This window comes from Aethalodelphis obliquidens, unplaced genomic scaffold (genome assembly GCF_003676395.1).
Source record: "Aethalodelphis obliquidens isolate GAN/ISIS:26980383/991018 unplaced genomic scaffold, ASM367639v1 scaffold89, whole genome shotgun sequence".
In the NCBI taxonomy this organism is placed as follows: domain Eukaryota; kingdom Metazoa; phylum Chordata; class Mammalia; order Artiodactyla; family Delphinidae; genus Aethalodelphis; species Aethalodelphis obliquidens.
Window position 1 is genome coordinate 4,118,997 of NW_020838033.1, and position 25,474 is coordinate 4,144,470.

The window sequence follows — 25,474 nt, forward strand, 5'->3', positions numbered from 1 at the left end:
ACAGCTGTGCTAATGAATATTCCTCAATAGTGTGATGCTGATATTGGCCACTCTCAGCCTCTCTACAGCACCTGCCCCACTCACCCACCACCTCATACGTACACATAGTCCTGCTTTCTTCTTCCCCAAGAAGCTACTTTCTCTTTCTTTCTTTTGCGTGAGGGTAGGGTATTGATATCCCTTCTTACTACCTCTCATCAGCTTCTCCACATCATTTCCAGGTTTGATGGGAGACCCCCCCTGTCCAAACACTGTGCAAAGACACGAGAAGTAGAGGTCTGCCAGCCTGCTTATTTCCATCCTCAATGCCTAGACCTGGGCAGGTCACCAACCTACTATGCCTACCCCTACCCTTCTTGCTGCCAGGTAGGTGTGCTCCTCTCCCTACCCACCAACCCTAAACAGGGTCATATTTCTCTCTGGGACTATTTCTCTCTGTTGTTAAATATCTCCAACAAGGGGAAGGCCTCTGTGACTCAGCTCTCCACCTTGGTGACTTCCAGCCCTAAATTTTAGAGAGCCCTTCCTAATGTTAACTCTCTACCCCCTTTTCTGTAGTTTAAAACCATTTCCCCGGGCTTCCCTGGCACAGTGGTTGAGAATCTGCCTACGGATGCAGGGGACACGGGTTCGTGCCCCGGTCCAGGAAGATCCCACATGCCGTGGAGCGGCTAGGCCTGTGAGCCATGGCCGCTGGGCCTGCGCGTCCAGAGCCTGTGCTCCGCAAAGGGAGAAGCCACAACAGTGAGAGGCCCGCGTACCGCAAAAAAACAAAACAAAACAAAAAAAATACATTTCCCCCATTTAGTTCATGTGGAAAGAAGGGAACAGTAAACAGTAAATGGTTGGTATTTGACACTGGAGGGGAAGGGTCTAATGACAGGCAACCCTTCTCTTCGAGCTGAAAGCCTGAAGTCCAGATGTGCATTCTGTCCAGTGGCCTGGCATCCTTGGGGAATACTTGAATCTTTTGAGGGAAAGGTTTTATCTGGTGTCCGTTCCTGAGGACAAGGATCTCAGACTCTAAGAGTCTCTCCATATTCATTCCCAGACCCCTCCAGGGGGTAGCAAACGGATTGCTACAGGGAAGAACCCAGCAATAGGTAATACTCTGTCTTGAGCTCGGGTGGCATCTCTTGTCTGGCACTTATAGGGAGTTGGCAGGGGTGCCAGAGCCTCTCCTGCCACTGGAGTTGACATCAGCTTACCCTTTTGACCTTAGGTCTCGTCTCTCAGCAATGCCCCTCTCACCCCTGCAATCCAGACAGCACAAGCAGCAGGCCTAAATAAGCGCCAGGTCTGGGTAAGGTGCTCCCTCCCCCGGCAGGCACATACCTTGAGTTGGAGGTGAAGCAGTTAGGATGGGATGGATGGAGGGACAGAGTAGGTGTTAGAAAGTAGGAAATGTCTCTGGAAGTGGTTGAGCAGTAAGTAAGCTTTGGGCACCTGGGGTACCCTGCCTACCTCTCTGTCAACCTGGATGTCTGATCCCTCAAAGCTGCTGGTCCACTTGGGCGGCTGCAGTCTTGGTTTCTGCCACACGAGGGCACTGCTGACCAATTAAAACTCCTGCCCCTCCGCAGACAGGGTTTGGGTGAGGGGAGAGGGGGACTCTGCGATCTTTCTCCAAGATAGGGGTCAGAAACACCCCCCAGAGAGCCTGAGACCAGGGGCCCAAGGAGCCAGAAGAATAATTAGTTGTTCTTTCACTTCTTCTTCCTTAAAAATGGCCTGAGACCCTGAATGCTCTTCCCTAGTGGACTGACATGTCACTATATTCCCAGCTGAACCTGGGAAGCCCCCTAGCTCTAGTCACAAAACACCTTGCACATGTGTTTCTCTCCTTCAAGGTGTAGCAGGCTCCAGCTGTCCACCCCACTGTCCCCAGCCTCTAAGACAGTCTCTTTCTGGCCCAGAGGGTGGAGGTATCTGGTTTTTCAGAGAGAAAAAAAAAAAAACTCTTACAATTGTTTTAAGAGAAGTAGCTCTTAAAGAACTAGCTCTCTTAGGAAAGAGTTTTGGGGAGAGGACTCTCTCAGAGAGACTGAGAGACTAGGAAAGTTCAGTCTTCTATGCCCCCGTCACCTCCCCCAGCACAAACCCGCAGAGCTCAAGATGGTCTGGAGGATGTTTACCACCTGCATGGCTGGAGGACACCCAGGCCACTCTGGGGCGCTGCGACGACAGTAGTTTCAGAAAGCAGGATGGGGAGGGCGGCTGCTCTGACCCTTGATCCTCATGCCGCCCCCGTACTGTGTAATGTCTCTGCTAGGGATCCAAGTGGCCGTGGAGCCCTTATGGGGATGAGGTATCCCATATTTGACCCTCAGTCTCCATGAAGCCCTTCCAGGCTGAACAGGCTAAGGGAGGTGACAGAGGTTCTCCTCCTCCCTCCTACCCCCATGATCGAGGGCCCCTCCCCAGGAGGACAGCTTGATTAAACAGTCGGTGCTGCTGGAATTGCCGCACAGCTGGCGCTCCCCCCAGCACCCCGAGCAGCGCAGCAGTGCAGATTAAAATCTCCAATTAGCGTTAAAGTGAAGTGAGGAGGTACTGAGGCTGCCAAGGAGGCCAGGCGGGGGCCCTCGGTCGGCAGATACCCCCAGTACTGCCTGGATTCTGAGTACCACCCTTTTTTTCCTAGCTCCTCTCCCAACATCTCTCAGTGCCTACTAGCTTTGCATTGCTTGGGGCCAGAGGGCTTTAGAGGGGTGGAGGGTGGGGCTGATGCCTTACCTGACAAAATGCTGGGGACACCATAAATGTGGAGGAGCAGAGATGCCCTACTCACAGGCTGCCAGTTTGAGGTGACTTCACACTACTGCTGCTTCTTTTTGCCTAGAGAAAGGGCAAATAGGACAAGTCCCTCCAGATCCTCTTACCTATAAGGTGCTGCCCACACAAATGTACATGCTTGTATATTTTATCCTATTTGACCCATCTGCTCCCACCCAAATTATGGCTCCTTCCTTCATCGCTCCGTTTTTTTCTCAGCTTTCCTGTGGGCAGGGGTAGGTACAGCCTGGCTTGGGAGCACAGCCATGCCCTGCCACCTGGGTCCCAAACGGCTTCTTGTTATCTTCTTTGCAGTTCAGGGAAGAGCAGGGATATGCCAAGAACAGAAGCCTCAGATTCTCCCAACCCCTGAACATCACACCCCCTCTTAAGGGCCCTCTACCATTTATACTTCTACTCCTTCCTTCACCAAGCCCAGAAGGAGGGCAGTATAGCTAGACACACCCTTTGACTTCCCTCTGCCCCTTTAAGGGAAATGGAAGTGGGTACCCAGCTGACTGAACCTACTCACACCTCCAGAAATTAGACACCAGGGCACAGTGCCACCCTCCCAGGCTGGCACATGCTACCCTGGCAGAAGTTCAAATAGCTCCCCCGCCGAATACCCCCACCTCTATGTCTTCCTCTTCTCTCTCCCTCTTTCTTCCTCTCTCTCTCTTTTTTTTCTCAGCTCAAAGCACAGCTGAGCCTTAAAATGGGGGTGGGGAGGACGAAGCTGGGGCAGGGGGGTGGAGAGTTCCAATAGCACGTTTTCACCTGCCATTTAATTGGATGTATTTTTAATTAATGGGACCTCAGGGACCAACATGAGACAATCTGATCTCTGAATAGGGACAGGGGAGGGATTGGGTAAGGGAGGAGGATTGGGCCACTGGGTGCGGTTACCAGGAACCCAGGCCCATCAATCACTGGCCACTTTGCGTTCTGGCATGGAGAATAGCAAGGTGGAGGAGGAGGGGAGGCACTGGGGAGAGGTACCAGGATTTCCCCCCAATGGCCAGGACCTCCAAAAAGGATGGAACTGTACCAGCTGACTCAGTTTGGGGCCCCAAAATTGCAGCCAGGATATTAGGTAAGGCTGTTTTCTTGTTCCCGAGGTTTTGTTTGGTTGAGCTTGTCCCACTGAGTGCTGTAAAATTGTGAAAGGAAGGTGGGGACAGAGCTTTGAGGTCCTTGAAGGGGAGGACAGGAACTAGGGACCGTAGAACCAGAGACTGTGGTGACAGGGAGGAGAAGGGCAGGGTTCAGAGATATTTCTGTGTGTTTAGACATAAAATAAGTGCCGTTGAGATTACATGCAAAACGGCATGCAAATGAGGGCTGGTGCCTTTGGGGTATGAATCATAGACCCTTACTGTTGCAAGGAAGAGAAGCTGGAGCTCATCTTGCCAAACGATTCATTTTACAGATGTGAAAACAGAGACCCAGAGAAGGGAAATCAGTTGAATCCTGCCCTGGAGTTGCTTTTGTTCCTGGATTTGGAGAGTTCCTGGGAACACAGGGAAATGTAAGTAGGTAGGGTGTGGGGAGGAAAGTCAAGGGAAGAGGGTAGGCAGAATATTATTCTCTATTGCTTGGAGTCTCGCGTCTCTGGCTCCTAAGTCTTGGAAGCAACTCAGGGGAGTCAGGTGGGTGCATTACTGGGGGAACATTTCCCTTGTACAGCCTGTTCCAGAGGTCATCTCATCCATTCCCTTGCTTCCAAGTAGACAGATCCCCCATAACCTCCCACTCCCATGAGATTTTACCATATTCTAAAAGGTCCACAGGGAAGGAAATACACTAACTTCCCCAGTTCCTTAACCAAGAAATAAATCCCCCAATGGTGACTAAATATTGAGCTTTTTCTGAGATCTTGTCACAAGTTTCTCTGCTGCAGTATAAGCTGCTAGAGAAAATTATGCCAAAAAATGTAGCGAGGAGTGGTCTTGTCCCATGTCTAAGCCAAGAAGAGAGACAGAATTAAAACTCAAGGCTCTGAAAGCTGAGTCAGAAATGCCCCTGTATTCACACGGTGCCATGGCCCAGAGCTCTTAGTCAAGCCCCATCTGGCTCTATGCAGTGTTGGTGCACACTGGAGAGAGGGGCACATTTCCAGCTGTCCCCATCTCCCACCCCCACCTCCTTCACTATTCAGACACTAGAGTTAAGAAAGAATGATGGAGAGAAGTGGCTTGCCCACCAAGTTGCCAAAGATGGCATTTCCTGGCATCTCCTTCCTTCCTCAAAAAATTCAACATTCTTTTTTCTGTGCTTCATGAGACTAAGTTGCGGAAAGCAGTATGGGTAGAAACTTCGACACACCCTCCAAACCCCCAACACTTATCCTTTACTCCCAGAATTGTCTTCTCCTCTATCTTAGTACACCATTTAATATCCCCAGAGTCCCTAGGGAAGAGCAAGATGCACCTCTCTAAGTGCCCCCAGACTCACCCTGCCCTGTCTTAGACACTCAGGGTCATCTCCTTGGCTACCTAATTCTCTGCCTTTTCTACTACCAACAAGATGAGAAGGGCCCCCTTGCATTGCCTCAGGACAGTCTGGATAGACTCCATCTAGCTCCTCCCCTGTTTCCAAGGGCCTGCAGAAGTGGGGGTGGGGGAGGAAAACTGTGCCAGGGAGTTGAAAAGGAAGATTCTCTTGTGGGGGGAGATGGGGGAGAAGCCTGAAAGAGGAGAGAAGTTAGAGAGGGGAAGTTTGGAAACTGAGGCCTGTAGTCCCGCCTGTGGGGCTGGCTGCATAACATAAGACAGGCCGTTCATACTGAGTATTGTTCAGGGGGGTTATTAGATGGCTCCTGTTTCAGAGCTGCTGCTTCTCCTCCGAAACAGAGAGCAGCAGAGGAGGAGCACGCAGTGAAGAAAGAGAGGAGGTGCCAGGCTTTCTCTAGGCCCTCTTTCTCACCCCTACTCCAAGATTAGAGGTATATTGGAGGGGCTAAAAGGCCCTTAAAGCATTCAATCTAGGTTCTTGATGTTTCTCTAAGGAACAAGATCTCCCTCCCCTCAATCCCCACCAGCCCTGTCTCATACTCCCAAGGTTTAGCCAAGGGTATGAGATCTACAGCCCTGGAGTCAGAGCCTGGAGCCTACTCTGGAATCCAGAAGAAACCCTGAGCTTTTGCAGGGAAGGAGGGATAGACTTGAAGTAAGTAGAAGGCAGAGGTAGCGGTACCCAGAATCCCCTGCGCTCTAGAGAAGAGGGAATTGTTGAGGAGCTCATTGCTGGCCCAGGGTTTAGCTTTTACTCTGATGGGACTCCTTTCCTCCTTCTCCCTCAGTGTGTCCCATTGGTTGGTGAGAGAGCTGGATGTCTGAACCTCCCACCTCAGCACCTCGAAGGTTATCATGCAGATCCCCTCTCTAGCTCCCAGAGCCATGGAAGAAGTGAAGGAAGATATTTCAGAGGTGGCAGCGCCATGATGTCCATCAGTACCCAGGGAGAGAAGCCAAGGAGAAGAAACAGTGCCCAGAGAGGGAGCCAGGAGGAGATGTGTGCTCCTGAAACAGCCTTCTTACCCCATCCCCTCCCCTGCCCCCTCCAACATGCCAACAAGGCTCTGTGCCCAAGTTGTGCCGGCTCTCCTGGCTGGTGATCCTGCTCTGCTGTACAGGCAGCTGGCCCTCTGCTCCAGCACAGAGCGCGTGGTGGGGTCTGTCGCACTTCTTTCTAACTCATCCCAGTGTGTCTGTGGTGCAGATTCCTAGGGATGCAGGAAGGGGCTGTGGCCCTGCGAGTAGGAAGACAGTGGGCTCTGGGGCCCTTTAGGTGCGTATCTTCCTGGCTGGAGTGGCTGTGGGGAGGGAGAAGGCTGCTGGCAGCTCACCTGAGTTCAAGGTTCTGGTGGCTCATAGCAACAGGGGTGGCTCATGAAAACAACCGAGGGGAAGGGGGTCCAGGCCTGTTAGAGCTCTCTTTTACCCCATTTCTCCCCCACTCTGAGCCGTGGATAGAGGTCTCTCATCTGGATTGTGGGGCAAGGAGAGGCCCCAGCTAAGAAAGAAGAGAGGGAAATGGGAGAGAAGATAGCAGGGAAGCTGAGCATTCCCAGGGAGAGGCTTCCCAGTGAGGAAAGGATAGGAGAGGCTAGTTACTCTTGCCCCAGTGTATCCATGGGCTGCACAGAGGGTTCTGTGCTGAGGCAGCTCAGTGCTCCTAGGCACCTTTCAGGAAAGGGGCTTTCCAGGCAGACACAGCTACTCCTCCCTACTCTCACTTACCTGCCCGGAGGTCTGGGTACCCAGCTGACACCGCACGACTTAGAAATTAAAAAAAAAAGAAAAGAAAAAGGCACTATTACAGGACCAGAACCTGGAAGGATTACCACTACTTGGTCTCAGTACTCTTTTGCTGGAAACAGAAACCATGATCTTCAAAGGTGCTGATTTTCTCTTCCCTTACAGGTCAGGTGGGCAATGTGCATCTTCTCTTGACTTTCTGAATCAAGGGGATGATAGACTACTGTGTTTGAGGTCATATCAGCAGAACAGGGCCAGAAAGTGGACCAGGAGAATCAGCTGTGCTTCTGACCACAGTCCCAAGGGCCTCCCTGTTTCAGCAAAAGGAAACAGGGATCTTGGATACCAGTGTATCCAGACACATAATAGATATCCTCCTTCTAACCTCAGAGGAGAATAGGAGGGGAGTTCTCTGACAGAGCCTAAGGTTCCATTTGCCTATTTCTATTGCTTTCACTGATGACGGCTCTGCTGTCCAGCTGGGATGAGGGGCCCTCTGCGGGATGCTCCTGGGGATCCAGAGACAGTTCTGATTGGAGGAAGGGACAGACCAGCTGCTCTTCGTGTAGGGAGATGGGATCAGCTCCACTCCCCCAGCTCTCCCTGGCAGCATCAGGAGCCCAGGGGCCCCTGCTGGAACACCCATAATAAAGCCCAATCCTGAACTGAACTGACATATCACCTGGCTCTGGTATAAAAGTGGTGCTGAGGGGGAGCCTGGGTGCACCAGGTGGGGTGTAGTCAGGTGTAGGGAGTTCAGCCCCAGGAGATACAAGGATCACTCCTCAATACCACGTGTTCCTCCTCTTAAACCTTCTCCTCAGTCCCCCTTTTCTTCCACCTCCCTTCAGCTGACTCCACTTCTGGCTACCTCATGCCCTCCAGTCTGAGAAGACAAGGTAAGTAGTTGTCTGTTCCCTATACTTTTCTCTTTCTCATTCTCCTCCCCTCCTCCCAACTCCCAGCCAAGAGTTACCCCATTTGACCTCTTCCTACCAGTGAATGCCATCAGGATCTGAACCTGGAATCACCCCCTTCCTCTGAGAATGCCACTCTGGCTCTGAGACTGACTCACCAGTCCTCATCCTCCACATAAGTATAGCCAGGCCAAGACAGGTACGTCCACTGGCACCAAGGCCCCTGACCTGGAGCAAAGGGCAGCCCTAGGGGTACAGTGGGGCTTGGCCCTAAATGCGTATATGCCTGTGTATTGGGCACACTGGTTTATTAGTGTTATTTCAGCATTGTGATGCAGAGAGAGTAAGTGTAACAGCTGCTCCTTGCTTGCAGTGTTTATTGTTACCTAGAGACAACCTCCTGGCTTTTTCCCAGCTCCCCCTCCCCCCCCAGCCCAACCCCCTCCCTGCCAACAGTCCTCCTCTCCCCACACTGATGGGAAATTTATAGCTTGCCCATACCATGCCTTTAACTCTCTCCTGTCCATAAGGTAGATGGGCCAAGGGAAGCCAAAGTGAGCTGTGAGCATGCTTAGGCCCTGGCAGGGTAGAATAGTGCATGGAGGAGGGAAGGAAGGATGGAGGGAGGGAAGACACCTCTTGTTCCCAATCTATGTCTAGACTCAGGCCCCAGTTTCCCTCCTGGCTCTCATGTTGAGAGAAAAGAGCTTTGGACCTAGTCTTGGGATCCCAGCCTCCTCCTCATAAGATTATTCTTCTTCCTCAGATTATTCTCTAAGCTCCTCCCGTTAGGCTGGCTGGTCCTGAGCAAGTACTGCAAGGTAGTATTGAGACGGGAGGAATAAATGCAGAGTGGCAGAAGCCCCAGATCCCTCCTTTCTATAGAGATGTCACATTGCGACAAACAAGAGGCTCTGGCGTGAGGGATGCTGGCCAGACCTCCACAGCTGGGTAGATGTCAAACATGAGGCTGGCTGCTGAGCCTGGTGGGGAAAACTGACCACCTTAACTTCACCCTGAGCCCAGGACTTAGGTCCTGAAAGAGTCCCAGGCCGTCCTCCAAGTTGGTCTCCTTGGTCTGGGTAGGCTACTCTCTCTGCTTTTCTTCCTCGTCCATTTTCTGCTCCTCATCTTTTGGTTTGATACCTTGGGGAAGATCCAAGAGACCAAGGGAACTGAGGCCTCAGTAGTCCTGGGGAAAGAGAAATTCCTCGATCCCCTCCTGACTCAGAACCTTTCATGGAGGGGCACCATGTCATATATTCACCATCCCCACTGGAAACAAGAGAGGAAAAGGGATTGGATTTTAGCAGAAAGGATAGAGGTTAGACACATGGAAAAACTTACTCATGGGATATAAGACTTCAGAATGGACCTACGTCTCTTCAGAGATTTTTCTTTTGCCTGGTATGAGTTTAAGTCTGTGTCCACCCAAGGGGCATTGGAAGAACAAAGGGTATTTTTCTGGGGCTCCTCCAGATGTGGGCCTCAGCGCAGTTTCCTCCTCATTTCTTCTAAATGTAGTACGTGTGGTGGTTAGAGTGTAATGCCAGTGCTGCCATTTACGGGCTGTGCCACCTAGGTAAGTCGCTTAACCTCTTTTAGCCCTAGTGTCCTTGTCTGTGAAATGCAGATAAACAACCTTTTAAGGTGGTGAAGAGAGTTTAGTGAAATAGTGTGTGTAAAGTACCTGGGACAGTGCCTGATACTGAGGAGGTGCTCAGTCAACAGTGGTTGATACAATAGAGTCTATTAATTTTATGGAATCATCAGGGCTGACACTGTGTCAAAGACTCTATGAGTCCCCTGGAATTATAGGCCAAATGTGAGTATGTGCGTGTGGTGGGGAGAATGTCCATAGTTTTACTGATGATTTGGAGCAGGGGGTGGCAGTCTCTTGGAACGGAAGTAGCCCCAATCCTTTGACTCATACTCCCAAAGAAGTCAGTTTCCCCATTCCCATGCCTCCAGCTAGGAGTTCCTTAGGTAGTGTTCTGCCTGGAAGTACAGCTTCATCTAGGATGGAGCTGGGAGAGACAGCCATTAAGATAGCAACACAGAGGAATTCCCTGGCTGTCCAGTGGTTAGGACTCTGTGCTTCCACTGCAGGGGGCATGGGTTTGATCCCTGGTCAGAGAACTAAGATCCTACATGCCACATGGTGCAGCCAAAAAAGAAAAAAAACAAAAGATAGCAACACAGAGCACTTGCCAAGCACTTTACAGTTTGTCAAGTGCATTTACCTATATTAGCCTTTTAATACCCAGAACATCCCAGTAAAGTGAACTACCATTTATTGACTGCCAGGCATTGTGCTCAGTGTATATTTTTTTTAAAGTATGTTTAAAGTCTATAGAGTATTTCATCACCTAGATATGCTATGATGTATAAAGCTCATCCACTATTTTAATCATTTAGACATATTTACTGTTATAAATAATACCATGATGTACATCCTATCCTAAAACTTCATGCATTTTTTTATAGTAAATTCCAAGAAGTGAAATTATTGGGTCAACAGATACAAATATCCCCCCTCCCCATAGGTATGATCACTTTATTGATGTACCATAATAAGAATAATATTTTTTAATCTTCCTCTTTGGAATTCTTCAATGGAAACACACGGGCAGCCCCTTCTTTCTCCTAAACCCGGCAGAAACATTAATAATCTATCATATCCTTTTTTAGAAATTGAGGTAATTGTAGATTCACATGCAGTTGTAAGAAATAATACAGAGAGATCCCTTGGACATTTTGCCCACATTTACCCAGTAGTAACATTTTGTAAAACTATAGTATGACATCACAACCAGAATACTGACATTAGTTCGATCCATATTTCCCCAGTTTTACCTGTGTATGTGTGTATATTAAGTTCTACGCAATATTGTTACCTGTGTAAGTTCTTACATCTGCCACTACAGTCAAGATACTGAACAGTTCCAACACCACAAGGATTCTTCATGTTGCTCTCTTATAATCACGCCTACATCACCCCCTTCTTAACCCTTGGCAACCACTAATCTATCCTCCACTTCTAAAATTTTTTCTTTCGAAAAATGGAGTCATACACTATGTAACTTTTTAGGATTGGGTTTTTTCACTCAGCATAAGTCTCTGGATATCCACTCAAGTTTCTGAATGTATCAATAGTTTGTTTCTTTTATTTATTTCATGATATGGATGTACCACAGTTTAACCATTCACCTGTTAAAGAACACTTTGTACACAACATTGTAAGTCAAGTATATGCCAATAAAAATAAAATATTTTTTTATAAAAGGAACGCTTTGTGCTCCCACTTTGTACTCGCTAGCAATTAATGAAAGAGCCTGTTTTACTTGGTGTCCTGAGTGTTGTTTTATAATCACAATTATTACGTTTCTTAACCCTTCAGGCATGGCACCTATTATTATTTCCATTTCATAGACAGGGAAAATTGAGGCTTATCGTAAATGATTTTCCCACAATCACATGCTGTTAAATGGCAAAGAAGAGCTTGGAACTCAAGACGGTAGGGCTCTTTCTACTACACCAGGCTTTCTCAGACCTTGACGAAGGTTGCTGGGAAGAGGGTGTAGGCAGAACCAGAAGAGAGATGTCGGAGGCAGGAAGAGCACTGGAGCAGCCTGGACCACTTCAGGTCCTCACAGCTAACTTTGGTTCATAGGTTAGAAGATCAGTGTCATGAAGCAGGGGACAATATGGCTTATGCCCTTCAAATTGTTTCCCCTTTGCTGCTTCAAGACTGAAGTGGATGGAGCCCATGAGCAATCTGCCCACAGACCTGGGGCCTAGAATAGGAAAGGGAGGACTCAGCCTTTGGGTGTCCATCAGAGCATAAATGGTCAAGGGTCTCCTTGGAAATGTGAAGTTGAGTGTATTTCTGTTGAGGTCTGAGGAAGTTGGGTCCCATGACAAGTGAGCTCTCTATTCTGGGGCGGGGGGCAGTAAGGGAGAAATAGCATTTTAATTTTATTTTAGTGTGGTGGGGAACTATAGGTCATTTACACACACACACACACACACACACACACACACACACACACACATACACACACCCCTTGGGCAGGCTCAGTGTCTGGGACATGGTTCGGGGAAAGCGAAGTGGAATCAAAAATGGTAGTTCACTGTTTTGCTGCTGCGGCCGCAGGCATGAGTATGCTCAGGCTTCAGAAAAGGCTTGGCTTCGGTGTCCTCCGCTGTGGCAAAAAGAAGGTCTGGTTGGACCCCAATGAGACTAATGAAATTACCAATGCCAACTCCCATCAGCAGATCCGGAAGCTGATCAAAGGTGGGCTGATCATCTGGAAGCCTGTGACAGTCCATTCCTTGGCTTGATGCTGGAAATACACCTTGGCCCGCCGGAAGGGCAGGCACATGGGCATAGGTAAGAGAAAGGGTGCTACCAATGCTCGAATGCCCGAGAAGGTAACCTGGTTGAGGAGGATGAGAATTCTGCGCCCGCTGCTCAGAAAATACCGTCACTCTAAGAAGATTGACCGCCACGTGATCACAGCCTGTACCTGAAAGTGAAGGGTAAAGTGTTCAAAAACAAGCGGATTATCATGGAATATATCCACAAGCTGAAGGCAGACAAGGCTCGCAAGAAGCTGCTGGCGGACCAGGCTGAGGCCCGCAGGTCTAAGACTAAGGAAGCCCAAAAGCGCGAAGAGCGGCTCCAGGCCAAGAAGGAGGAAATCGTCAAGACTCTGTCCAAGGAGGAAGAGACCAAGACATAAAGTTCTCTCCCTCTTCTCTGTTCAGAGTGGCCTCGGCAATTACATAGATCCCTCATTCAATAAAAAACAAGCCTTTATCTGCTTAAAAAAAAGAAAAAATGCCAGTTCACACTTAGTCCTCACTTTACCACTGCTCTTTCTCTCCAAATCATGGGCAGCTAAGTCAGAAGGAGCTAGAGAAATCATTTGGTCTATCCCCCAGCCTCTGGGCACTGGTAGAAGCTGACAGGTGGAAACCTAGAGTCAGCCCAAACGCTGCCTCTTCCCACCTCCTGCTGGAACTGGATTTTTTACAGTTGATGTTACCATTGCTCCCTTGGCCTATTCTAGTAGCTGTGGCGGACTTATAACAACTTTCCCTGTCTACTTAAAGCTCCAGAACCAGGCTGAGAGCGCATATTGCTCTTCTCCATCTTCCATGGCCCATCAGAAATGGCACGTCTTCTTCCAATGGTGCCCTCCATCCTTATCCAGTAATTCCAGCCATGGGGGATAAACACTGAGGGCTTCAGAATGTATAGGGAGTACTTTGCATTGTTGAAGCAACCAGAGATATCCATTCTAAACCTCTTTTTTGGGTGGACTTTTTTTTTTTTTTTTTTTTTTTCTGCTGTGCCTAGGGGCTTGCAGGATCTTAGTTTCCTGACCAGGGCCCTTGTTTGTGAAAGCATGGAGTCCTAACCACTGGACCGTCAGGAAATTCCCTGGGTGGAAGTTCTTAGACAAAAGGAGATCACTATTTACTGGCTTTTATCCCCTCTGAGATTTCCTGATTGTCAGAGGTCCTGAATGTGGAGACAGCTACCTGCCCTTGAAGCCAAGATGGCGCCTTATCAGGAAACTTCAGGGCCCCTGCCTCTTCCCTTCCCTTGGCTGCCCCTCTACTCCAGGTACCCTCCTCTCCTGCCACCACTCCCTTCCCATCCCTCCTTTCTCTCTCTCTCTCAGCAAGTTTTTTATGTGATTACAGGCACTGCATGGTAATTAGTGCTAAACTCATTTGCACAACTACAGTTAATTGGCTACAACAATTAATTAATGTGTTGGAAATTTGGCACTGGAAAAAAAAAGTTTGTCATCAAAAAAAGGGCAAAAATTGTAGAGTGAGATACCCATAAAAATCGAGGGCAGGCTTCAAAAGCCCAGCTGGGCCTCAAACTTCAGGCTGGCCTCAGATGCCTTCCGACTCTCAACTTCAACACATTTTCCTCTTTCATTTTTTCCCTCTTCCTTTCTCTATTTCTCTTCTTGCTCTCTTTTTTTTTTTTTTTTTACAACTTAAGCAAACTCATTTCCCTGATAAAATATAGCATGACTAATGGCTAGAGCATGTAAAAATCATTGGGAAAATGTCCTTGGAAGACGAATGCATTTTCAGCAGAATAATTAACTTAATTAACAAATTCACATGCATATTCATCAGGCTATTAATGTCTTCTCGGCTCAGCTTGATGAACATTGCGGTAATAACCATCTCATTTACATACTGCATTCTACTGCGATCCAAAACAGACAACATACAGGCGTATACACACACACACACACACACACACACACACACACACACACACACTTGCACCACTACACACAACATGCCTCCGCCTATTTGACTTCCAGGTTGGCTGGGGGAGAGAGAAGGAGAGAGAGAGTGGGGGCTGGGAACCCCCACTGGGTGGTGTGATCTTTAGAGGGTCAGGAGTGAGGTGTGCTAAGGATACCGACATGTGAGTGTCTGAGAGAACTTTAATTCTCTCTGTCTGCCTCTGTCACTCTCCCTCTGCCTCTTTTTCCTCATTTCCTTTTCTCTATGTCATTTTCTCCCTTCTTCTCTACCGCCCCCCCCAAACCATGTCTCTCTAGGGAAAAACTTGGTATCCGTGCCAACTTTTTCCCCCCTCCCTTCCTCCTTCTCTCTCCTCCTTCCCCTCTCCCAACTGCTGCCAGCCGGCATCAGCGCCGAATTGCCATCTCCTTCAGCTCTCTGTGGAGCAATCTCAGAGAGCAGTAAGGTGTGACGCGGAGTTCTGCCGGTTTCGCAGCACCGCCTGCGGAAAGAGCGCAGGATGGTGGAGGAAGATTAAGAGAAATCGCGAGCAGGGCTCGGCTGCCATTGGTGTGTGCAAACGCCGAGGAGCAAGGGAGAGGGAGAGCGAGGAGGGGGGGTAGAAAGGGAGGGGGAACCCAGCAGCTGTCGGCCTAATTCTTCTAACACTCTGCTTGTGGTCATATTAGAAAAACAGATTATGCCCCTCGGTGCCACTCACTTATACTTGACATACGTTAATGTTCTATATCTCCATTCTCGGGGCTTGATGACAGAGGACTTCAGGTCTAGGAGGATGGGGGTCTGGGCGGCCAAGGGGCAAAAAAAAGACCCTGCCTCCTCATTCTTCCTGACCCCCAGCCCCAGCCTGTACCTGATCTTTAGAAAGGAAGCCTGGGCCCAGAATTTGCTTCTGATGCCGCCACTTGCCCCTGCTTTTTTCAGCCCTTAGGAGGTGCAGAGGTCAGAGGACACCTGGAAGTCCTTTCCCCTAAAAGTCACTCCCCCTTTAGAGTCTTAACAGGTCACTTTAGAGCCAAGTGTACCAGCTTTGTGGCATCCCCACCCCTAACCTTTCTGTGGGCTCTGCCCCTCAAATCAGAAGATGGGGGTCAGAGAAAGGGCTCTATGAAAGCTGGTGCTCCTTGAGGGGGTTACAGAGAAGCCATGAGCAAAACAAGGCCAGGTTTGTTTCTGGGTTGCTATGGAAACCAGGTTGCCTCCCGGCAGGAAGGGAGGAGTGCCTGAGGCCTTCCTCCATCCACCAATCCTGAAGGCTATAAAGGCGGAGTTTGCTAAGACCTGGGTAATAGGGCTGGTCTTGGAGGACACACCAACCATTCCCCAGAAGCCCAGCCTGCCAGTCTATAGCCCTTCGACCCCCACCTTCCCTACTCTCTCACCCCAATATTCAGTCAAAGGAGGCTTTTCCTCTAGGTGCCTTGTCATCTATGGAGACCTGTTGCTTAGCAACCACTAGTGCCTTCTTCCTAATAACTCGCAGAGACTGAGAGATATAATATCTGTCTCTATATTCAGTTTCCCTCCCTTGTCTATTTATATTTAATAGCCGAAGCCCTGTCTTGGGTTCCCTTGGCATCTGTTTTAAAAGGAATAAGCTGCAGCCTTATAAAGTTACACCCTAGGAAGAATTTCCAAACAGGGAAGAGTTGGAGAAAAGACTGGAGTAGGTAGGGAAGCTGTGGAATCATATTCTCTTAAGTATAGGTAGAGGAAAAAAACTAGTATTTAGAACTTGGAATGTGGAGAGGGGATGTCCAAAGGGATTCCCAAGGGTCCACTCAGGACCTGGAATGGATGCCAACAGAGCTGCTTCCTGGCCTGGCATTTTCCTCTCCCCACACCCTGCCCCGTCCCTCCGTCCTCACCACTTCCGGTCTAGGGCGCTCTCATATTTCCGTATATGGGAGGCTCACCCCTCTGGGGATGTCCAGTTTTCTAATGTCTGGATTAGACTTTAGAAAGGGGGGTTCTGTGTCGATGTGTGTTCAACAAGGCCTGGGTTTTTCAGGGAAGGAGGTCTGAGCTCCCTACTAGAAAACCTCAGACTTGACCTGGCAGTGGAGGTGGTACAATAATCAACAAAAATGAGGAGCAAGGAAGGCCCAAGAGTAGCCTAATGGCTGCATGTAGAGTCAGGAGACTTGGGTTCCGGTCCCCTCTCCTTACTCTCCTGTGATCCAAGTTATTCACTTAATCTTTGAAACTCCTTGTTGCTTTATTTACAGGTGAATAATAATAATGTTTACCTCCCTGGACTTTAGCAGGATCAGTTAAAGTAATATGTGAAAGAAAACACCTTGGAAGCCACCCAATTTAACTAAAATATTATTTTAAGGTTTGGCAAAGGTCTGACTGCTGGGAAGAGGGAAGCATCATGAATCCAGCCTGGCCCCGGGCTTAGGAACGTCATTTTTTTAGCCAGAAAAGTGTGATTCTTTGCCCTCTTGTCAGTGGGGTAGGGAACTTTAAATCAAAATCAAACACAAAGCTATATGGGAGAGTAGCATGCAGTGCCCCTACCCTCCCCACCTCCATTCCCAGCCTCTGACCTCTAGTTCTTCCTGCCGATTCCCTGTCCTGACCCTCCACCTTCTCCCCAGTCAGCACCTTCACTGCCATTGTACTCACTTTCAGACTGTACAGTTTCACCCTCTGTACCCCCCTCCTCGGCACCTCCTCCAACCCGAGCCTTCTGTGGGAGACAGATGGGGTGTCTGCAATGGAAAAGGCTCTGGGCTCTACGCCGCCTTGGGTGGGCAGCCCCCCTCCTCATCTCCCCACTGCTCCCTCTCACTACCTAAGACCCTCAGATTCACCCCAGGCAGCTTTGAGAGCTGCTGAGGATGCCAACTGCCTTCTCAGACGCAGCCCCAGAAGCACAGCCAGAATGCCATCTTTTTCCAAGACCTAACCCCAGCCCCTCTTCATGGAAGACCAATGCAAAGGAAGAAGGAGTTTGGGGGATGGTAGAGCTCTATGTAAAGGGACTAAAGTGGAGAGGCCCAGAGTCCCTCACTGACCACTGGAAGGCTGGGGTTTGGGGCCTGAGGTGACAGAGGAGGCTAAGCCTAGGCAGTTCCTTTGTTCCAGAAATCTGGGGTCCCTGGAGGGAAGCTCAGCTTAGGGAGGGGGAAAAGGGAGCTAACATTACAGAGCACCAACTGTGAGCCAGGCACAATGCCAGAGCCTTTCCATACCTGTACTCACAGCTAGCAGGTGAAGAGTCAGGGCAAATAGGTGTCTCACCAGCTCGCAGCATCTCTCAGCACAGTTGACCACCTCGTCCTTTGGTTCTGTGATGTCACTGCCAGTTCTCCTACCACTCTAGCTGCTCTTTCTCTGTCTCCTTTGCAAGCTCATCCTCAGCTCCCTAGACTCAGCCAAGTCCCCTGATTATATACTTTCATGGTACTATATAGTCTTCTTTCATAACATTTAGTGCAGTTATTTCATACTTATTTGTGCAGTCATTTGAATAATGATCCTATTTCCCTCACCAGATGGAAAGTTCCACAAGGACAGTGACCATGTCTGTCTGTGTTCACCAGTGTGCTCCCAGTGCCCAGCACAGTGCCTAGTATAAAGCAGCTCTTTGGAAAATATTTGTTGAGTGAATGAAAAAATGACAGAAGGACATCTCTCTGGCCTAAACTCAGCTTAGTAGCCACACCCCCACCCCAGTGTTGACTCATCTGCAATGTGTGGAACAGGGAACAAGGTGCCTGGGAGGCCAGGCCACTTCATTTTCCCTGGAAAAAGCTATCAGGACAGGACAGGCCAAGTCCCAGGATATGGGGCCCTTGCCCTGCCCAAGCCTGGTCCTGCCTGTCTGCCCTCCAGCTTCTCCAGGGATTGAGAGAATTCAAAGTCCCAACAATGTCTCCCCATGTTGGGGCCTGAAATCACTCGTGAGCTGGAAGGGAGGAGTTCCACTGGGGAAGGGTGCTCTGCATAAAACCCCCCTTTTCTGCCTTACTGCCTTAGCTGAGACTGCAGAGACTATCTGCTATCACCCCTCTGTTTGCTTCTGTCTCTTCCCCTGGGCTTCAAGGAAGAAGATGGTTTGACCAAGTGGGAGGGCTGGATGGTAAGAGCAGGATAGTCCGCTTGTTCCTTGAAATCTCTTGGGGGCTGGTGATGAGCTTCGGCCAGGTGATTGGAGCAGAGGAACACAGAATCCAGCGGCCTCAAGTCCTTTGGAGCTGAACTCTCTAGACCCTGGGAAGCAGGGGTGGACAAAATGACCTCTAGGAGTGGCCAGGCTTCAGTCCAGCGCTTTATCTGACCTCTTTGCTGCCCTTGCCATCTAACCTCAAATAACATTCCCGAGTCTGCAGAAAGTTCGAGTTAGGCCAGGCCCAGCCGCCCTTTGCTCTCCCTGGCCACTCCTCATTCTAGCCAACCACCCAGCCCAGAGCATCTCTCCCACCCAGCTCAGGACCAATACCCAGTCCTCATGGCAGCCTCTCACCCAGCCCCCTTATCCTGACAGTGCCCCTCAGCACCTAGGCACCCGGGGTCATGGATCTGGAAGCCATTCTAGGCAGTGTTGTTCTCTCTGACCCCACCTGTTCTCTGGGCCCCTAATGAAGTAGGACAACTCAGGCTATGGGCCAAGTCCTTGTGTCCTCATCAAAAGCAACATCTGTCCCCTCCAGGAAGATAACCCTGTGGAGAGGGGGGTGAGACAGGCACAGGGTAGGAACCACCATCCTTCCCGGGCCCTCCCTCCAGATTCCACTGCAGGCACAGATTGAGGGTGAGGGCCAAGACAGCCGCAGAGTATTACACTCACATGTGCCCTGCACAGGCCTTCATGTCTCTGAGCCTCTGCATATGAGGGCCCCTCCTTGACTCACCCAGCTACCTGGGCTGCCGCTGCCGCCAAGCCAGCCTTCTTTTATTCATGCGTTGTTTTATTGCTGGCAAGTGCTGCTGTTGGAGGCGTTCTTGCCAAATCCATCCCAACATCTTGGCCTGGCATCAGGGCAGCATGCTAATGTGGAAATTTAAAGAGCCGCTCGGCTTTAAATCAGAATTTTAAATGAGCAGCAGTGATCCAGAGGGACCCGGGCAAAATCGAACAGTATCTGATCCACCCTTCCTACACCCACGCCCATAGCATCACCCCACTTCCTCCCACCTCTCCCCTTGACTTGGACACTAGGTGTGGGAGTGGCATGGGGCACACTAGGGGAAGAAGGAATTGGTGCAGGATGGAGTCATCCAGGCCAGTAAGCAACTAGAACCCCCCACTCAGGACCAGGGAGGGATCCACTGCTTGCTGTCATGGGCAAATGGAGGCAGGGGACCTCTACACAAGGGAGCAGGGCTGGGGACGGTGAAACTGACATTCCCACTTCCCGTTTTACCAGAAAACAAGAAAAGAAGTCCCAGAGCAGAGAAAAGGTAGAATTCCATGAAGACACTCACAGGCCACATATACTTGTGCACACTGGGATATGTATACACAGCTGTGTATGCAGGTCAGAATGCTTCCTGAGTCCCCCTGTAGCATGTATACACGCACCTTGTACATCACTCATACATGGAGAAGAATTATTCACATGTGCAGGTCAGTCTTTCTTCTCATATCCAGGCCACTGTCCTAACCAGAGCAAGTTGGTTTCTGCAAGGTGCTAGCCAGAGCTGTGCCTCAGGTTTTTCCACGAATCCTAATGCACCAACGTTCCCCAGCTCCTGGCAGCTACCTTGAGTCAGCCCAGATCAACTCTGCCAGGATGGCGTAGGGGGCACCTGAGCTCATCCTGTGTACCTGTCATGGCTACAGTGTGGTGCCTTCTCCAGTGGCCATCAGGTGACAGGCTCAGACATCTCATCTGAGAGAGGTTCTGGGCATAGCCTTGGTTTCAGAGAGAAGAGGGGGCTAATGGCAGGTGAGAGAGGCAGAGCCTGTGCCTTTCTGTGACTCGCCTTCCTCCTTACCTGTTTCCCCTCATTATCAGAAAAACTCGATTGAGTGTCTACCCTCAGGGAGACACTGGGCTTAGTTTAGCACAGTGCCTCATAATTTTCTGGACGGGGTTGATGACAGCCCCAGAATCTGGATGTGCTGTCCCCATTGGAGGATCCATAAGGACTCGCATGGTAACCTCAACCTTATCCATCTTAGGCTGCTAGGCCAAGTGATGCTCCCTGACCTTCCCCAGGATTCCCCCTCCCTAAAAGAAGGAGGCAGCTCTTCTGTGGGCTGGTGTGGCTGCCAGCCAAGAGGCTTGGGGCAGGCCTGGGGCATGCAGCTGGCACCTGCCCCCCAGATCCCCAAGGAGCACCCTCCTCCCTCACTCCATAGCCCCATTTAGATGGCCCCTGGGCTACCGGGAGACAGAGCTCACCGCTCCCCATTCTCAGAGAAAACCTCGAGCTGGAAAGCCCATCAACTCCCTTTCCACTACAACATGCTCCAAGAACCTCCATCCAGATTAGATATACTAAAGACACACCAGGTACTTTTTCCAGACAGGACCAAACAATACAGTAGGGGTTGGGCTGGGGCTAGGTAAGGGGCTTTGAGGGGTGAGGCCTGGGCTGGAATTATGGGAGAAGTTGCTGAGGGCAAGAGATGGTTGAGGAAGAAGAACTCAATGGGAGTGAGATAGGACAGGGGGACATGAAGGGAAGGGGCTGAGTGAATCTGCCTCCCTCATCTAATTAACAACATGCAAATAATATGCAAATAATCCCCTCTTTGTTTAGAGACCACAGGGCCTGTGCTTTTTGGAAGTGGGCTACTGAGGAACCACCAGGCAGTGTCTCTGAGACCCTCAGATATGGGACACCCAGGCTCAAGAGAGGCCAGAGTGTGGCCATCTGGTTCTAGCTTATTCCCCGGATGGACTCTCTCTATGGGCCTCAATTTTCCTATGTGTGAAATGGCAGGACTGGACAGGATGGTCTCTAAGGCTTCTGTCCATAACTGACAGTCTAGGATTCTCTGATTGGGGACCCAGTGCCAGCCCAGGGCAGACAGCTTGATTCCATTCAGGGGTGGAAGCTACTCGGCTCTCTTGCCCCTGCCTCCCACCTCAGCAGTTCTGTCATGCCACCCCCCACATCCCCATGCACCTGCCATTCCAAATGTGGGGAGTTTCCTGAAGGCAGTGTTTTCTCTTACTCTGTGCCTTTACCCACACTGTTTCCTCTGTTTGGAATGCCCTTCCTGCTTTAGCCCCTCACCTGGCTAACTTCTTCTCCAACTACAACAGCCTTACCTACCTTACCCTTCCACCCTCTGGGCATCCCTATGCACTGTCTACTTCTCTCATTTCCCACTAGACTGTGAACTCCTAGAGGGCAGGCACTGGGTTTTGTTCAAGATGGAATTTCCAATGTAAATGTATTGGTTTCCCCAGGTTGCTGTAACAAATTCCCCCAACCTTGGTGACTTATAACAGAAATTTATTGTCTCACATTTCTGGAGGCCAGTAGTTCATCAGTTTCACTGGGCCCAAATCAAGGTGTCAGCAGGACTGTGCTCCCTCTAGAGGCTCTAAGGGAGAATCTGTTCTTTCAGCTTCTAGTGGCTGCTGGGCATTCTTTGGTTGTGGGCACATCACTCCAATTTCTGCCTCTGTCTTCACGTCGCCTTCTCCTCTTCTGTGTGTGTATAATCTCCCCTGCCTCTCTCTTATAATGACACCTGTGGCATTTAGAGCCCACCCAGATGATCCAGGATATTCTATCTCAAGATTCTTAACTTAATCACATCTGCAAAGGCCCTTTTTGCAGATAAGGTAACATTCACAGGTTCCAGGGATCAGGATGTGGACATTTAGACTACCAAAATAAGCAAAGACATCTTTAAATTTACCTTTTGATAAGCATTTGCCATGTGCCAAACACCATATATACATTTTTCTCATTGCATTGAAGTCTCACAATAAAGGTATTATGAAAGGTAGATATTAATGCCTCTACTCTACAGATAAAGAAACTGAATAAGGCTCAGGGAGATTGAGCCACCTGCCCAAACTCACATAGCTGATGAGTGTCAGAGCAGGATTTAAAACCAGATGAGCTTGGTTCCAAAGCCAGCATGACTTTTGCCTCACCAACAGCCTCAGAGCCTACCTCAGGCCCTGGCACAAATTTCTTACCTGAATAGATGTGCCAAAAGAGAAAGACAGGTGGACAAGAGACAGGAAGATGAGGCCCAGCCTGCCTAATGATATTGACTCAGGTTTTCTTTTGCCAAAGACCCCTTACCACTTCTTTAATCCTCCCCCATCACCCTTGACCCCCTTTTTCAGAAGACTGGAATCTCCCCCAGTTTGTAGCCCCCTGCCAACTACTACTGCCCAGAGGAGTGGCACAGTGCCTGGACTTCAGGCAGGAGATATCAAATCACAGAACCAGAGGGAACTCTGGAGGTCACCGCTTCTAGCCCTCTGCCCACATACAGGCCTGCACATGAGGACAGGACAGACAGGGTCAGGGTAGTGGGCAGCAGAAGGGAGAAGTAGCCATCTCTTATCTCAGCTACCCTTTCTCCCCACTTCTTACACGATTTGTGTTGGGAAGTCCTCACTCAAGCCTAACCTTCCAAACATCATGCTGTAATGAAAACTGGCCAGCGTAAGAAGTCATGTAAATCGGTCCTAGATTGTCCAAAACATAACACGAGATTTTGGCTAAGTCCCTTCACCTCTCTGGGCCTCTAATTCTTCATCTTTAAATGGGATCGATAATGATAATAATACCATCTCACAGGGCTGGTGGGGGTATAATAACAGGAAAGAAGCAGCTAACCCATAGCCTGGAGCAAGGCAGGTGCTGTGAGACTATTTTGTAACAGCCCCTCAGCCCTCCAGCCGAAGCCCTTCATCCTGGGTAACACCGGGCTTTCTTTGCTCACCTCAGCCAGTCTGGTCTGCCTTGCGCGCTAGACTGTGAACTCCTCTTGGCAGGACCTCGCTCAATTTTTAATCACTGCCCATTCCCCTCCCCAGTCTAGCCCTTGCTTGGGCGCGTAGGCTCAATCTACATTTGATAAACAAACGAGTGAGGGTATGAGTCAGACCCCCAAATCCCGAGAGGCACAGAGCCTGACTCCCACCACTAAGGGCACGCCCCTTTCCCCTGGGGTCCAGGAGGCGGTGGCGGCGGCAAGGAAAGAGGCGCTGCAGCTTTAAGATTTCTCTTGGGCGTCCCGGTTGCCAAGGCGCGGTTGCCAGGGGCCTGCGCGGAGCTGCGTTCGGCCTCCGCGCGCCGACTCCGGGCTTCCGCCGCCGCCGCCGCCGCCGCCGCCGCCGCCGCCGCCGCCGCCGCCGCCGCCGCCACCGCCACGGGTTCGGCTCCTCCGAACCGTCTGGCGGACTTGGCACCGGCCCCGGCTCTTCAGTGCCCCCGCGGTGCGTGGCAGGCTGCGGCTTCATTATCCTGATTGATTCCTCCTGCTCCCCGACACCGTGGGGGCCCCGGCCAAGGGAGGGGGGGGGCCGAGGCCGCATCTGCGGGCCCCTTCCTCGGCCTTTGCCCCCAGTCGCTCCTCGGGCTGCCGGGTGTTCGGTGCCGTGCTGCGGCAGGCCAGGCAGAGCGGGTAGGGAGAGCCGGCCGGCCTTTGCCCCCGGTGGGCGGGGAGGGCCCCAAGGAGGAGCGGAGCTGAGGCCGGCTCTGAACTCCGTCCCAAGGGCCCAAGATGCCCTCCCTGGGCCAAGAACACTGCCGGCCTCGGGCCTGCCTTCAGCAAAGGTTTTGCCCCTTCCACAGGAGGGTACGGATGGTTTGGGGTGGGGAGGGAGCACAGTGATGGACTGAGAAATTCGGTGCAACAAGCCTTGGCAAAATGGGGAATGTGACATCTTTGAGGAGAACTGATCACATGGGCCAAGACAGGGTGGCACATGTCTTATCAGATGCTTCCCTGGGTGCCTTAAGTACAGTTCTTAGGGGAAGTAGGGACAGGGTCTGCTCAAACAACACAGGACATGGCAAGGATCTGCGCTCAAAGGAAGGCCAGGGGCCTCTAGAGAACCTGTCCCCACATCTAGCAGGGGTGGTCTGGCCATGAAATCCTGGCCCCCAGGAAACCAAGTGCTGAGGGGAGGCCTCAGTGGAAAGAGCATCTGGGGCCAGACCTGAGATTAGAGGCTCTTCTTAGGTCAGTTACTTGGTTTGTGACTTGGGCAAGTGACTTTACGTTTCTTAGCCTTGGTTTATTCATCTGTCAAATGGGGTTAAGACTCCCCTGACAGTTGTCAATAGCTGAATGGGATAATATGTTGATGGCAGGACCCTGCCTAAATTCTGGCCAGAAAGAGAAAGGGAGATGAGGGGCTGGCTTCCATCCCTGCTGCTGTGCTGGGTGGATCCCTGCTCTTGCCTTGAAGGAGGTTAAGTCTCCATATGCTTACATCCCTTTTTAATTGGAGGAAGACCTGGAACCTTCCAGCCAGAGCTGCTTCCTTGTCAGGGCAAAGGGACAAAACTCTCCACCTCATTGGTATGGCATGGACTTAACTTCTACCCTCCTTCATTCCTTCCTTCCTCCCTCCCTCCCTCCCTTCCTTCCTTCCTCCCTCCCTTTTTCTTTTCTTTTTTCTTTTTTCCATTTGCCAGTTTATTATAAAGATTGCAAAAGAACAGCAGACAGCAGATGAAGGGGTACACAGGGCAAGGTCCAGAAGGATCCCCATGGAACTGGGGTGCACCACCTTCCCAGCACATGATACATTCACCAGCCCAGAAGCTTATCAAATCTTGTTGTTCAAGAGTTCTCATAGGGCTTCCCTGGTGGCGCAGTGGTTGAGAGTCCACCTGCTGATGCAGGGGACGCGGGTTCGTGCCCCGGTCCGGGAGGATCCCACATGCCACGAAGTGGCTGGGCCTGTGAGCCATGGCCACTGAGCCTGAGCGTCCGGAGCCTGCGCTCCGCAGCGGGAGAGGCCACAACAGTGAGAGGCCCGTGTACCGCAAAAAAAAAAAAAAAAAAAGAGTTCTCCTAGAGCTTAATCTGGCATAGACTTAATTTCTAATTCACATCAGGTTCTCCATGCCTCTCTCCATGGGGCCTCTCTTCCTACAAGCCATGACAGTCTCCCTCTAGTGCCTGGGCCCTGTCCTTTCCAAGGGCCAAACCTGGACTATTTCTTATATACGCTTAGGCTTTTTGGCTAACTCCAACCTTTAGCTTTCCTCAGCCCTGGGAGAGAGAAAGCTGGTGAAGGATTTGAGGCCAGTTTTTCCAGTGAT

General features: G+C 50.5%; 1 pseudogene; it reads left to right on the top strand.

Moving 5' to 3' along the window:
• The first annotated feature begins 221 nt into the window (after nucleotides 1-221).
• On the top strand, nucleotides 222-25,080 carry LOC113613712 (60S ribosomal protein L19 pseudogene; annotated as a pseudogene).
• Nucleotides 25,081-25,474: the final 394 nt, after the last annotated feature.